This window comes from Eschrichtius robustus, chromosome 9 (genome assembly GCF_028021215.1).
Source record: "Eschrichtius robustus isolate mEscRob2 chromosome 9, mEscRob2.pri, whole genome shotgun sequence".
In the NCBI taxonomy this organism is placed as follows: Eukaryota; Metazoa; Chordata; class Mammalia; order Artiodactyla; family Eschrichtiidae; genus Eschrichtius; species Eschrichtius robustus.
In genome coordinates, this window is record NC_090832.1 from 5,889,415 (window position 1) to 5,904,139 (window position 14,725).

At 37.1% G+C, this 14,725-nt stretch overlaps 1 protein-coding gene across 4 annotated transcripts in view; it reads left to right on the plus strand.

Moving 5' to 3' along the window:
• Window positions 1–14,725, plus strand: part of PRKN (parkin RBR E3 ubiquitin protein ligase) — a 1,273,336-nt gene that overhangs the window by 330 nt on the left and 1,258,281 nt on the right. The gene's annotated exons all lie outside the window — the stretch shown is intronic.

Sequence of the window (14,725 nt, forward strand, 5' to 3'; positions counted from 1 at the left end):
TGTCCTAAGCCCCCACCCGGCCCTCGTTTGATGGGCTTCCCCCTGGAGACAACTTCGCGAGTGACCTTGGCGTGCGCCTCGGCGCTGCTCGAGGCGAAGCCTGCGTCCCGCGGTCCGTCAGCGAGCGCACCGCCCGCCGGACCTTGAGGGCCGTGGAAAGGCCCCGCCTTCCGCCCCGGTTTCCGTCCCTCAGGGCGCTTGGGAGGCTGTCTTCCCGCTTAGGACAGGTTGGGACCCACTCTCCGGAGAACTCTTTAGGGGAAACGCTCGCGAAGCGCGAAGCTCTAATGGACGGTGCCTAGGGACGATGGTTGAGGTCAAAACAAATTCCTGCAGATGGATTTAAACTTCTTGCTCCCTTGGGTTTTGTCTTCTAAATCCCTAGAGGTCTGAGATGAAAGAATAATTGAGTCAGTGATAGCAAGGATGAAAACTTTCGCCTAGTGAACTAACGATTCATTATGCAAAAAACAAAACAAAACAGAAAAACAAACAAAAAAACACTTATTTTATACACAGAAGGCCCTAGGTGCATTTATGTGAATAAAGCTTTGGAAGTGGCTGTTAGAGTTGCTTATAAACACTGTAATATGTAAGATTAGAAAAGTTCCTGTCTTCCAGTATTAAGCCAAAAGTTATTTTAAGGGTTATCTCTGAAAATTAATGGAAACGCACAGTGTGATTACAAAACATTGCTGTTTGGGGAGTTTATTATGACAGATTTCCTGTAGATTATGTATTGGTTTGGTGAGTTTATTTGGGGATTATTCTTGAATGGGCACCACTTATGAAACGCAAGTACATCTGAAGTTAGATGTCGTCTATCCAAGAAGATAGAAGGTGATTTTTAAAAACATGTAAGTTTGTATGCACTGATAAACTTCTTATGTCTTTTATTTATTAAACGAATGTTAAAGTGTAAAACGTTCTATCCGTCACTAGGAGAATCATGCCAGCTAACTGACACTGTGTTTGCAACAATGATAAAACCTAAGGATGTTCAATTTTTCTTACCTTTCTAGCATGGTATGATTGTTGGTGAAGCTATATACAGGCAAGAATTTAAGATCAAAAATCATCACTTAATTCTAAATTGTTATCTAATAGATGATTATATAGATAACTTTGCTAGAATGAACTATGTTTAGGCAGTTTAGTTTGTTTGGGATTTAGGGACACAGGAAGGAAGCGTATTATCTTTAGATTTGATGATTAGACATTTATTAATAACTGGCAGTGACGTGGAGAATGTAAGGTGGATTTTTAAAAGTGTTCTTTCTCATACTCCGGCTATTGTTTGACACAGTGCAAATAAGTGTATTACAACATAAATAAATCCATGCTCCCTCCCAAGAAAAGTACCTTACTTTTTAAAACCATGTGGACAATGTACAATAAATTATACAACTAGTCAACTACTTGCATTGCCTAATTCGGTCAATGGGTACATTTTAATAAAAATCTTAATTGCCAATTTTGGAGTTGGTTCAGTTGAATAATGCCAAAGGTAAGTGAAAATGGGAGCAATTGAAGGAAAGTCTTGGAGTGATGTTTCCCGTTTCTGACTAAACTTTGGAGCCAGGAAAGGCCTTATTTATAGTCTATATCCAGTGATATACTGGAGATTAAAATATACATTAATATGTATCTGGGAATTATTTTATTTTTGTTAAAGACGTGTGCTGCTCAGAACTTGCCTCTTTTGTGCCTATGCTGCCTTTAATTTGCTACACATTCTTTAATGCTAATAGTACTCTTCTACTTGATTTAAATCTCAGCTCACTTTTAAGGAAAAACAAAAATTGCATTTCTTGGTAGAACAGGAGTAAGGGGGATTGACTGTTGCCTCACTACCAATAAAATTACCTTTCTTTGCTTTCTCAAAATTCAGGATTCTTTCTTGGCACAGAGACTGTTTCAAAAGTACTTACATTTTCCAGTTAGATTATGATTAATATGTTAAATGCCCTGACTCAGCTAAAGAAATATAATTTAAGTGGGTGAAAAATTATGACGTTTTGAGAAATATGGAGAGGACTTTAAGATAATATAAAGCATAATAAAAAAAACTTAAGAGAATTCAACTTAGAAAAATGTAATTTTTGGTACCTCTCTTAAAATTATATTTCACCCTTTTTTAAAATTACCATTTTTGTGTGTTTAAAATTGAATTTTAATAGTAATATTTGTGGTATATTCTATATGTATGTTGTATAGAACTGGATTTAGGTATTTAAGTAGTATCAGATGTTAAAGTGCATGGATATATATATATAACCATGTTGCCAATTTTGAAATTCAAACTCAATGTCTTAAAAATGATTTTTGAGTGATTTAAAAAATAATTAGAACATAATCTCTTCTGTATCTTGTTTAACTTAACATCTCTTAGAAGACTTACAAATCTTCATGTACAGATCCACCCTACAGTAATTCCTGTCTAGTATTTAGTGGATATACATAACTTATGCAGGTACTCTCCAATAAATGAGCATACAGTAGGTTTACAGACAGTTGCTATCATCAGGAAGGTTTGTGTCCATATCATTTTATTTGCATATGTAAGCCTATATGTAAAGTAAAAATATTATTACAGTTTCTAAGTGGATTTTCTAGCTAAAGGGTTTGTAGACTTTGAATTTTGCTAGGTATTTCCAAATTGTTTAAAATAAATCACCCTGTTTTACATTTCTGTCTGCCATAACAAGGTAGCAAAGAGCTGTCCTACTCCTCTGAGCTGAAAAATTACAAAAAGACGTCCTCCCCAGAACTGACCCAGCATTCAACAGCAAAGCACCTACTGGGTTTCCCCTCTCTCTCCAAAGACTTATTGCCTTCGAACAGTGCACAAGGTGTACAACTGTCCTTAATGGCCCTGCCCCCATCCAACAGTGTTTATAAGAGTGTCCACATTCCCCCTGTGTACCATAAAATATTTTTATTTTTGTCTTTCTGGTAGATGAAAAACAGTATATTTTAATTTTTTTAAATGAATCTTATGAAGAAAAAGCCTTCACTTCTCATTTTATAATGCTTTATTTTCAAGAAAGCAGATTCAATAATTGAGTATCTACTGTGTTCCCAGTACTGTTCCAGGTGCCAGGGATACATGAGTTAAAAAAAACAAAAAACAGAAAAAAACACCCCGCCGTCATGAATGTACAGTCTAACTGTACTGTTTGCCCACAAATCTGCATATTTGTTTTAAAGCTTGTATGCAGTGAATTTTAAAGTCTCAGAATTTATATTTTAGTTAAATATACTGTCTACTGCTACTTGCTCTGCCATTTCAGTAATTTTAGATGAGAAGTGACCCTGAATCTAAGTACCCAAGGTAGGCTCTGAAAGCTGTTTATGATGAGGTACAGTTGTGTCACAAAAGAAGTTCTAAGTTTTTGCATAGATTTCATGTAATTATGTACAGTTCTTCTTTGGGTCCAAAGGCTCTAGAATGATGACTCTATGCCCTTTTCAACTTTGGAACTATTTGTAAGGATTTTTTTGAAGTCTACGTTTTTTTGAAACCTCATGGCTTCATTGCTTGAAAATGATACAATGAAAGTACTTTGTATTAAGATATGCAAATCCATTTCTCCCGCCAAAGCTTCTTTGAAAAATTCAGAAAAAAAAGTTCTTACTTGGTAATGTTTCATATTCATGAAAGCAGTTTCAATGCAGAATACTTTATTCTGTTAGCTTTTAGTTTTTTGATCAATGGAAATTATTTCTTACCTGCTGTTTCTTCAGCCTTTAATTGTGGCCCAGTGCTTATATAGTGTTTCTGTTTTAATTTGCATTTAATGAGCTCATTTTAAATGCTTCTTTGTAGTAATCTGAATGGTTTCTTTCTTAAATTTTTTAATATTAAAGAAAGAGATTTATGTTGCAGCTCACCTTCCTGGCTTATTTACTTATATGCTTGGTGTTGTATTGAGACCATCTAGGACATTTGTATTTTTAAGAGTGTTGATGGGTTCTTGATGATTTCTCCAGTTGACTCTTACTGTAAGACTTGAATAGGGTTCCCCATAAAGGATAATTTTAGAGCCCTTAACATCAGAAGAGAGAAGGATCTCTGTGTACAGCACATAGGAACCTTCCCCATCCCTTAAACCCCCACCCCTATCAAATTAGGGGAAAAAAGTGGTGATTAGGGAACTAATATTGGTGTTCCAATTGAAACATGTTCATTATTTATCCATGTAATTGATGAATGCACCAGTTATTCCTACTATTAAATTTTTTTGAACTTTCAGTGAATAAATAATATTACCTGAGATGAAGCCCTTTGCAGTTACATCGTCATTTTTAAGCTTATTCAGAGTAGATCCATTTTCCAGAACATGGAAAGACAGGAATTAGACACCTGAAATTCACTCAGTATTAACATGGAGAAATGGGACTGAGGTTTGTAATGTGTGTGTTTCTGAGGTGAACCTTTGGTTTTAGCATCTACCTGTACTCTCCCTTTTTCCTTCCCTCATTTTCTTCTTCCCCACACTCTTTGCTTTTGTCAGAAGCTGGACTTTTAATGTTTCATTCCTTAGCTCACAGAAGCAGCTGCTTTCTGACTAATTAAAGAGGTGAGCTCTTTCCTTGCTTGCCTCTGGGGTTTCCACAGGGCTTGCTTGGTTATACAAGTGTTCCTGAGGGTCATGACTGGAATTGTGTGACTAAACAGACCAGGACCACCATGGCTTCTCCCATAGACATTCTCTTGACAGGGAGTTGTCTGCAGTAAAACTACTCGTAGGCCCAGCAAATGCATTTTGTTTTGAAGGGAATCTGGTCCTGATTACATTTTTTCCCTTGAGCCAGAGTTTTGGGGATTGAGGAAGCTTGGACTGGCTTGAGGATAGGGCAGGATTTAGGCTTACTTATCTGGAGAAATAAAGACTTAAGAATAATAATTCATGCTCTAGGTCTTCTCTCTACCTGTGAATTATGGCTTGAAGTCCTTTCCAGCTCCCTGGTGACTCCTCAGGGAGTGAGAGGTACAGATTTAAGCACAACTGGGGCAGCATTGCCTGAGTCGCTGCTTATCCGGGATGCTGATCACAAGCAGATGTGGACTGCACAAGTCGGTTGGCATCCGCTAAGTCCGGATATATGTGTGACAATATCCAAAGATGTTTTTAAATGAAGATGGCTGAATTCATAGTGTTGGATGGGAATTGTGTGTGTTTTACTGTGCAGTCAGTTTGGACATAGTTATATGATATAAACAGAAAGTGATATATAGTGGAGGTCTGATATTTGCTTCCTACTGTTGTTCATTGAGGAACTGGTGACATGCCCAGTCAGTGGTAGGTAAGGGAATTTCTTCCTTTATTATGGTCCTCTCTGGAGTTTTCTTCTTTTTTTATTGCCTCTGTGTGTGTATGTATGTGTGTGTGTGTTTGTATGTTTCTTACTACATGCACATTTTCTTATCAAATGTATTGAATTTTTTTCTTCATCAGCTTGATTTCAAGAAAGTCATCAAATTATCTTATTCATAGTTTATGTTGCTAGAGTTTCACACGGGGTCTGTATCCTCGCCTTTATACCCTGGCAACTGGGTACTGTGCAGTACTACAGCACGTTTTATAACTCTTTTTTTTGGGGGGGGAGCGGTGCGGGAAGCTCTAGAATTATTTGTATTTGGGGTTTAGCATCTAAAGAACTTCTCTGTTGAGTCCAGTTATGGTTGTCACAATTATTCGTATATAAATTTATTAAACATTTCTTCTGGCTCCTGTACTCAATTTAATCATATTATGCCCAGTAGAATGCAAGTAATGCAGGTAAAGTTAGAGATGGGTGGAAATGCCATTTGAGGTCTGGTTTCTGGGATGACATGTTTTTTTTTTTTTGTCCTCAACAAATGTTGACAACAGGATGATTAACATTAATGACCTAAGATTGATAAATATGTGTGAATTCTTTAATAGTTAAGAAAGATTTTTTTAAAATTAATATAAGAACTTTCTTACCATAAATGAGAACTAGTTAGCTTTTTTTTTTTAACATCTTTATTGGAGTATAATTGCTTTACAATGGTGTGTTAGTTTCTGCTTTATAACAAAGTGAATCAGCTATACATATACATATATCCCCATATCTCCTCCCTCTTGCGTCTCCCTCCCACCCTCCCTATCCCACCCCTCTAGGTGGTCACAAAGCACCAAGCTGATCTCCCTGTGCTATGCGGCTGCTTTTCACTAGCTATCTATTTTACATTTGGTAGTATATATAAGTCCATGCCACTCTCTCACTTCACCCCAGCTTACCCTTCCCCATCCCCGTGTCCTCAAGTCCATTCTCTACGTCTGTGTCTTTATTCCTGTCCTGCCCCTAGGTTCTTCAGAATCATTTTTTTTTTTTTTAAGATTCCATGTATATGTGTTAGCATATGGTATTTGTTCTTCTCTTTCTGACTTACTTCACTCTGTATGACAGACTCTATGTCCATCCACCTCACTACAAATAACTCAATTTTGTTTCCTTCTATGGCTGAGTAGTATTCCATTGTATATATGTGCCACATCTTCTTTATCCATTCATCTGTTGATGGACGCTTAGGTTGCTTCCATGTCCTGGCTAGTGTAAATAGAGCTGCAATGAACATTGTGGTACATGACTCTCTTTGAATTATGGTTTACTCAGGGTATATGCCCAGTAGTGGGATTGCTGGGTCATATGGTAGTTCTAGTTTTAGTTTTTTAAGGAACCTCCCTACTGTTCTCCATAGTGGCTGTATCACTTTACATTCCCACCAGCAGTGCAAGAGGGTTCCCTTTCATCCACACCCTGTCTAGCATTTATTGTTTGTAGATTTTTTGATGATGGCCATTCTGACTGGTGTGAGGTGATACCTCATCATAGTTTTGATTTGCATTTCTCTAATGATTAGTGATGTTGAGCATCCTTTCATGTGTTTGTTGGCAATCTGTATATCATCTTTGGAGAACTGTCTATTTAGGTCTTCTGCCCATTTTTGGATTGGGTTGTTTGTTTTTTTGATATTGAGCAGCATGAGCTGCTTGTATATTTTGGAGATTAATCCTTGGTCAATTGCTTCATTTGCAAATATTTTCTCCCATTCTGAGGGTTGTCTTTTCATACTGTTTATGGTTTCCTTTGCTATGCAAAAGCTTTTAAGTTTCATTAGGTCCCATTTGTTTATTTTTGTTTTTATTTCCGTTTCTCTAGGAGATGGGTCAAAAAGGATCTTGCTGTGATTTATGTCATAGAGTGTTCTGCCTATGTTTTCCTCTACGAGTTTGATAGTGTCTGGCCTTACATTTAGGTCTTTAATCCATTTTGAGTTTATTTTTGTGTAGGGTGTTAGGGAGTGTTCTAATTTCATTCTTTTACATGTAGCTGTCCAGTTTTCCCAGCACCAGTTATTGAGAGGCTGTCTTTTCTCCATTGTATATTCTTGCCTCCTTTATCAAAGATAAGGTGACCATATGTGTGTGGGTTTATCTCTGGGCTTTCTATCCTGTCGCCTTGATCTGTATTTCTGTTTTTGTGCCAGTACCATACTATCTTGATTACTGTAGCTTTGTAGTATAATCTGAAGTCAGGGAACCTGATTCGTCCAGCTCGGTTTTTCTTTCTCAAGATTGCTTTGGCTATTCGGGATCTTTTCTGTTTCCATACAAATTGGGAAATTTTTTGTTCTAGTTCTGTGAAAAATGCCATTGGTACTTTGATAGGGATTGCATTGAATCTGTAGATTGCTTTGGGAAGTATAGTCATTTTCACAATGTTGATTCTTCCAATCCAAGAACATGGTATATCTCTCCATCTGTTTGTATCATCTTTAATTTCTTTCATCAGTGTCTTATAGTTTTCTGCATACAGGTCTTTTGTATCCTTAGGTAGGTTTATTCCTAGATATTTTATTCTTTTTGTTGAAATGGTAAATGAGAGTGGTTCCTTAATTTCTCTTTCAGATTTTTCATCATTAGTGTATAGGAATGCAAGTGATTTCTCTGCATTAATTTTGTATCCTTCAACTTTACCAAATTCATTGATTAGCTCTAGTAGTTTTCTGGTAGCGTGTTTAGGATTCTCTATGTATAGTATCATGTCATCTGCAGACTGTGGCAGCTTTGCTTCTTCTTTTCCGATTTGGATTCCTTTTATTTCTTTTTCCTCTCTGATTGCTGGGGCTAAAACTTCCAAAACTGTGTTGCATAATAGTGGTGAGAGTGGGCATCCGTGTCTTGTTCCTGATTTTAGAGGAAATGGTTTCAGTTTTTCACCATTGAGAACAATGTTGGCTGTGGGTTTGTCATATATGGCCTTTATTATGTTGAGGTAAGTTCCCTCTGTGCCTACTTTCTGGAGAGTTTTTAATCATACATGGGTGTTGAATTTTGTCAAAAGCTTTTTCTGCATCTATTGAGATGATCATATGGTTTTTTTCAATTTGTTAATATGGTTTATCACATTGATTGATTTGCATATATTGAAGAAGCCTTGCATTCGTGGGATAAACCCCACTTTATCATGGTGTATGATGCATGTAATATGCTGTTGGATTCTGTTTGCTAGTATTTTGTTGAGGATTTTTTCATCTATGTTCATCAGTGATATTGGTTTGTAGTTTTCTTTTTTTGTCTGGTTTTTATATCAGGGTGATGGTGGCCTTGTAGAATGAGTTTGGGAGTGTTCCTCCCTCTGCTATATTTTGGAAGAGTTTGAGAAGGATAGGTGTTAGCTCTTCTCTAAATGTTTGATAGAATTCGCGTGTGTAGCCACTTGGTCCTGGGCTTTTGTTTGTTGGAAGATTTTTAATCACAGTTTCAATTTCAGTGCTTATGATTGGTCTGTTTATATTTTCCATTTCTTCCTGGTTCAGTCTTGGAAGGTTATACCTTTCTAAGAATTTGTCCATTTCTTCCAGGTTGTCCATTTTATTGGTATATAGTTGCTTTTAGTAATCTCTCATGATCCTTTGTATTTCTGCAGTGTCAGTTGTTACTTCTCCTTTTTCATTTCTAATTCTATTGATGTGAGTCTTCTCCCTTTTTTTCTTGATGAGTCTGGCTAATGGTTGATCAATTTTGTTTATCTTCTCAAAGAACCAGCTTTTAGTTTTATTGATCTTTGGTATTGGTTACTTCATTTCTTTTTCATTTATTTCTGATCTGATCTTTATGATTTCTTTCCTTCTGCTAACTTTGGGGTTTTTTTGTTCTTCTTTCTCTAATTGCTTTAGGTGTAAGGTTAGGTTGTTTATTTGAGATGTTTCTTGTTTCTTGAGGTAGGATTGTATTGCTATAAACTTCATTTTGCATGATCTGTCCATTGGTGAAAGTGGGGTGTTAAAGTCCCCTACTATGATTGTGTTACTGTTGATTTCCCCTTTTATGGCTGTTAGCATTTGCCTTATGTATTGAGGTGCTCCTATGCTGGGTGCATAAATATTTACAATTGTTATATCTTCTTCTTGGATTGATCCCTTGATTATTTTGTAGTGTCCTTCTTTGTCTCTTATAGTACTCTTTTTTTTAAAGTCTATTTTGTCTGATATGAGAATTGCTACTCCAGCTTTCTTTTGATTTCCATTTGCATGGAATATCTTTTTCCATCCCCTCACTCTCAGTCTGTATGTGTCCCTAGGTCTGAAGTGGGTCTCTTGTAGACAGCATATGTACAGGTCTTGTTTTTGTATCCATTCAGCCAGTCTATGTCTTTTGGTTGGAGCATTTAATCCATTTACATTTAAGGTAGTTATCAATATGTATGTTCCTATTATCATTTTCTTAATTGTTTTGGGTTTGTTATTGTAGGTCTTTTCCTTCTCTGTGTTTCCTGCCTAGAGAAGTTCCTTTATCATTTGTTGTAGAGCTGGTTTGGTGGTGCTGAATTCTCTCAGCTTTTGCTTGTCTGTAAAGGTTTTAATTTCTTTGTCGAATCTGAATCAGATTCTTGCTGGGTCGAGTAATCTTGGTTATAGGTTTTTTCCTTTCATCACTTTAAATATGTCCTGCCACTCCCTTCTGGCTTGCAGAGTTTCTTCTGAAAGATCAGCTGTTAACCTTATGGAGAGTCCCTTGTATGTTATTTGTTGTTTTTCCCTTGCTGCTTTTAATATTTTTTCTTTGTATTTAATTTTTGATAGTTTGATTAATATGTGTCTTGGCATGTTCCTTCTTTGATTTATCCTGTATGTGACTCTATGCTTCCTGGACTTGATTAACTATTTCCTTTCCCATATTAGGGAAGCTTTCAATATTCTTCAAATATTTTCTCAGTCCCTTTCTTTTCCTCTTCTTCTTCTGGGACCCCTATAATTCGAATGTTGGTGTGTTTAATGTTGTCCCAGAGGTCTCTGAGGCTGTCCTCAATTGTTTTCATTCTTTTTTCTTTCTACTGCTCTGCAGTAGTTATTTCCACTATTTTATCTTCCAGGTCGCTTATCCATTCTTCTGCCTCAGTTATTCTGCTATTGATTCCTTCTAGAGAATTTTAAATTTCATTTATATTGTTGTTCATCATTGTTTGTTTGCTCTTTAGTTCTTCTAGGTGCTGTTAAACGTTTCTTGTATTTTCTCATTCTATTTCCCAGATTTTGGATCATCTTTACTATTATTACTCTGAATTCTTTTTCAGGTAGACTTCCTATTTTCTCTTCATTTGTTTGGTCTGGTGGGTTTTTACCTTGCTCCTTCATCTTCTGTGTGTTTCTCTGTCTTCTCTTTTTTCTTAACTTACTGTGTTTGGGGTCTCCTTTTCGCAGGCTGCAGGTTCGTAGTTTCCATTGTTTTTCGTGTCTGCCCCCAATGGCTAAGGTTGATTCACTTGGTTGTGTAGGCTTCCTGGTGGAGGGGACTAGTGCCTGTGTTCTGGTGGATGAGGCTGGATCTTCTCTTTCTGGTGGGCAGGACCGTGTCTGGTAGTGTGTTTTGGGGTGTTTGTGACCTTATTATGATTTTAGGCAGCCTTCCTGCTAATGGGTGGGGTTGTGTTCCTGTCTTGCTAGTTGTTTGGCATAGGGTGTCCAGCACTGTAGCTTGCTGGTCATTGAATGGAGCTGGGTCTTTGCGTTGAGGTGGAGATCTCTGGGAGAGCTTTCTCTGTTTGATATTATGTGGAGCCAGGAGGTCTCTGGTGGACTAATCTCCTGAACTCAGCTCTCCCACCTCAGAGGCACAGGCCTCACACCTGGCTGGAGCACTAAGACCCTGTCAGCCACACGGCTCTAGGCCCCGGCTCCAATGTTCAGAGTCTGATCTGCCAGGCACTGCCTTGAGGGTTCCACGCCCTGCGCTCTGGCTGCTTCCGGTCACTCACTACGTAGCTTTAAGTGCTATTTATATATGTAAAAATATTGGGAAGTATACCTCAAAATTTTTATCTTTGGGTTGTGGGATTTTTTTTACTGTGGTTTTCTGGGTTTTTTTCCAATCTTCAGCATTAAGCATGTAGTATTTTGGAAATACAAAAAATGCAATAGTGTTATAATCCTAGTCTTAAGGATAGGACGAATGTATCACTGGTTGATATATATGTAGAACTGATTATACTTTTGTGACAAATCGTCAAATAAATTAGTAATGGTAGCATACTTGTAGTAATTTCATGTTCTTGTAATAAAAGTAGTGTTTTCAGAAAAACAAATATTTTACCATAATTTCACTTTTCATTTTTTACAATAGCATTACACACTATCGAGGCATGGTAATACAATCACTGTATTAGCTTCCTGTTGCTGCTATAACAAGTTAGCATAAGTTTGGTGGCTTAAAACAACACAAATGTATTCTCTTACAGTTCTGGAGGCCACAAGTTCCAAAATGAGTTTTAAGGGGCCAAAATCCAGGTGTTAGCAGGACTAGTTCCTTCTGGAAGCTTCAGTGGAGAATCCTCTTACATTTCTATAGGGTGCTGGCTCCTTGGCTCCTGGCTGCCTCACTCCAGTCTCTGTTTCTGTGGTCATATTGCCTTCTCTTTTACTGTAGTCAAATCTCCCTTTGCCGACCTCTTATAAGAACACTTGTGATTACATTTAGGGGCCACCAAGATAACCACCCATCTCAAGATCCTTAATTTAATTGTATCTGCAAGGTCCTTTTGCCATATAAGGTCACATTTACAGGTTTCAGGAGTTAGGTTATGGACATTTTGAGGTGGTCTTTTCAGCCTACCACAGTCACCATTAAGGCCTTCACCATTTGAAATCTGGTGTTAAAGTGTCTTATTATGAAGTAAGGATGATGGATACAGGACATCGAATTGACAGTTATATAACTTGATTTTTCCTTTTTTGAGGTCATTTAATGACAATGCAATAATGTTACACATGAGGAATCTAGTATTGTGTGTGAGAGTGTGTGTGTGTGTGTGTGTATGTGTGTGGACTAGTTGATAAAGCTGGCCAAGGACATAACTCACTTTTCAAGGTAGTTTTCCCAGGTGGCAAAAGAACATGTGGCCACACTCCAGGACTAAAATGGTGAATTACAGCTGGGTAATTTGCTGTACCATGTTGCTCATTTGTATCCTGTAGAGCAGGGGAAGCTTTGTTATGCTTTTGAGAGAAATATGACTTCACGCAACAACACATGATCAGGCAAAGCAGGAGCAATTAACCATTTTATGTACGTTTTGATTTCTGTTTTGCCAGTTCACGAATATTAGACACCTAATGCTCCAGTGGAATAGTTTAACATTGTCCTGCCCTTTGTAAATAATCACTAATCTGGCTTGGTTAGAAATACACAGCTGAGACGTTTTAAATAAATTCTAGTAAAGTTATGAAGGACAAAAAAAGAATCAACCTTAATTTGCTTCATTTTTTAAAAGATGTCAGTATAGAATTTGTTTTCATGAGGCAGTTTTAGCTGAAATATTTGGAAAATATTCCATTATGCATTGTTAGTACAGTTATGAGAAACTCTAAAGGAAGTATGGAATACATTTTTTAAATAGATGCAAAATTTGATTTGTAAGAAAAGAAAAAGTTCATTTTTATTGGAAAAAAGAAGAAAATAAATGTTAACTTCAATAAACATTTATTGAGACCCTAAGTTATGACCTGAGATACCACTGAGTCTCCAAAACTAAATGTGGAAGTCACAGTTTCGTAAAGATGCTGTGTACTCCTGCAAAGCAATGATCAGCAGTAACAGAAGCTATAATGGAAGCATGCATTTTTTTGTGATAAAGCTGGGGAACTTCCAGAACAGAGGTGGTATCTGAGCTGGACCTTCAGGGCTGAGTGATCTCCCGAGTGCAAACAGTAAGGCATGGGGGTTTGGAAGCAGACTCTATGGAGGAGTAGTGCTCCTTGGGAGAAGGAGTAGTTGACAGGGATACAGCATAAGAAGCGTGGAGTAGGAAGTGAGGAGCAACCTGGGTGAGGAGGGTCAGGGCCTGCTGGAGAATTCGAGTTTTGTTCTGTAAGTAATGAGGAACCACTTGGTCTTAATGCGAAGAATGGGCATGCTTAAATTTCTTTTTAGAATGATAGCTTTGGCAGCAGGGCCATGTTAGATGTCACTCATTTACTTTTGGCTAACAGAAATTATGACAATACTAATCTCGTCTATCCCAATTTAATAAAGAGTAGCATTCTGCAACAAATGGACACTGTGTTGAACTGTAAGGCCCATTTGGGCAGAGAAAGCAAACTTTAAAGCTTGCAGTGGTTAGTGTCAGGTGAATATAACTTTGTGAATTAGGCCTCCTCTGAGGGAGTAGGAAGTAGCAGGACCTGTGGCTGAAAGTGAGAAGTGAATTCCAATTAAAAATAAATAAATAAAATTGGCATCAGCCAAATTAAATACTGTGAGTCCAGTGTACTGCTTCCTACTTAGGATCTTTAGGTGGTTAGGACAATTAGCTATGCTTTGATATAATCAGAATAAACAAATCCGTCAAAAGATTTGTAACTTCAGATTATTTGATGGAATCATTTTCCTGTTAAATTTGAAGACCTAATCTTATTCCATTTTAATGTTGTGTGTTTACTTACCTGCCTCATTCTTGAGGGAAGGAGTATGTTTGTACTTAATAAATAATTGTTGAATGAGTGAAAGTATGAATCAAAGGAGAAAAAGACATTGTCTTGTCTCTTGTTTTGTCTTCTCCAATCTCCCTTCCTGTTTCTGAGGTTGAAGTACCTAATTAAATAATCCAGTCTCTACTGACATTTCCCTTGGGGATGGGGCCTTATTTCATTTATCTCTGTGGCCCCCAAACCCAGCATAATCCCAGTAAGTGCTGAAATAGATGAAAGCATTAATAAATAGGGGTAGTAACATATGCTTTGATTTTGGTAAATAGTAAATGTATTAAAATGTTTCATATTCTGAGAAGATGATTCATTAATTTTAGGAGAGAGATTTTAGTCTGTCACATTTTTCTGTGCAAAAATTTGGAGCTTGCACAGGATGATGACTGTTTTTTTTTCTTTTTTTCCCTCGTCCTTTACTGTTGTTTCTCTTTATTGCTTCTCTAATGCTTTCCCTTAGAGGGAAGCCATTACATTATTTTAATTCTGGAATGAGCTGGGATTTTAAAGTGGTTACTCTACACAGGATGTTTAGAGTATATATTACATGGATGCATTGTCCCTTGTCCAACCTTTAGCTTTTAGCTTTATAACAAATATATTTTTGCATTATTGGGGTCTGTATTTACTTGTTTCCCTAATGCAGCTTTTCTCCATGGAATACTCTCAGTAGAAACATATGCTCAAAGCTTCAAAGTAATTACAATATCA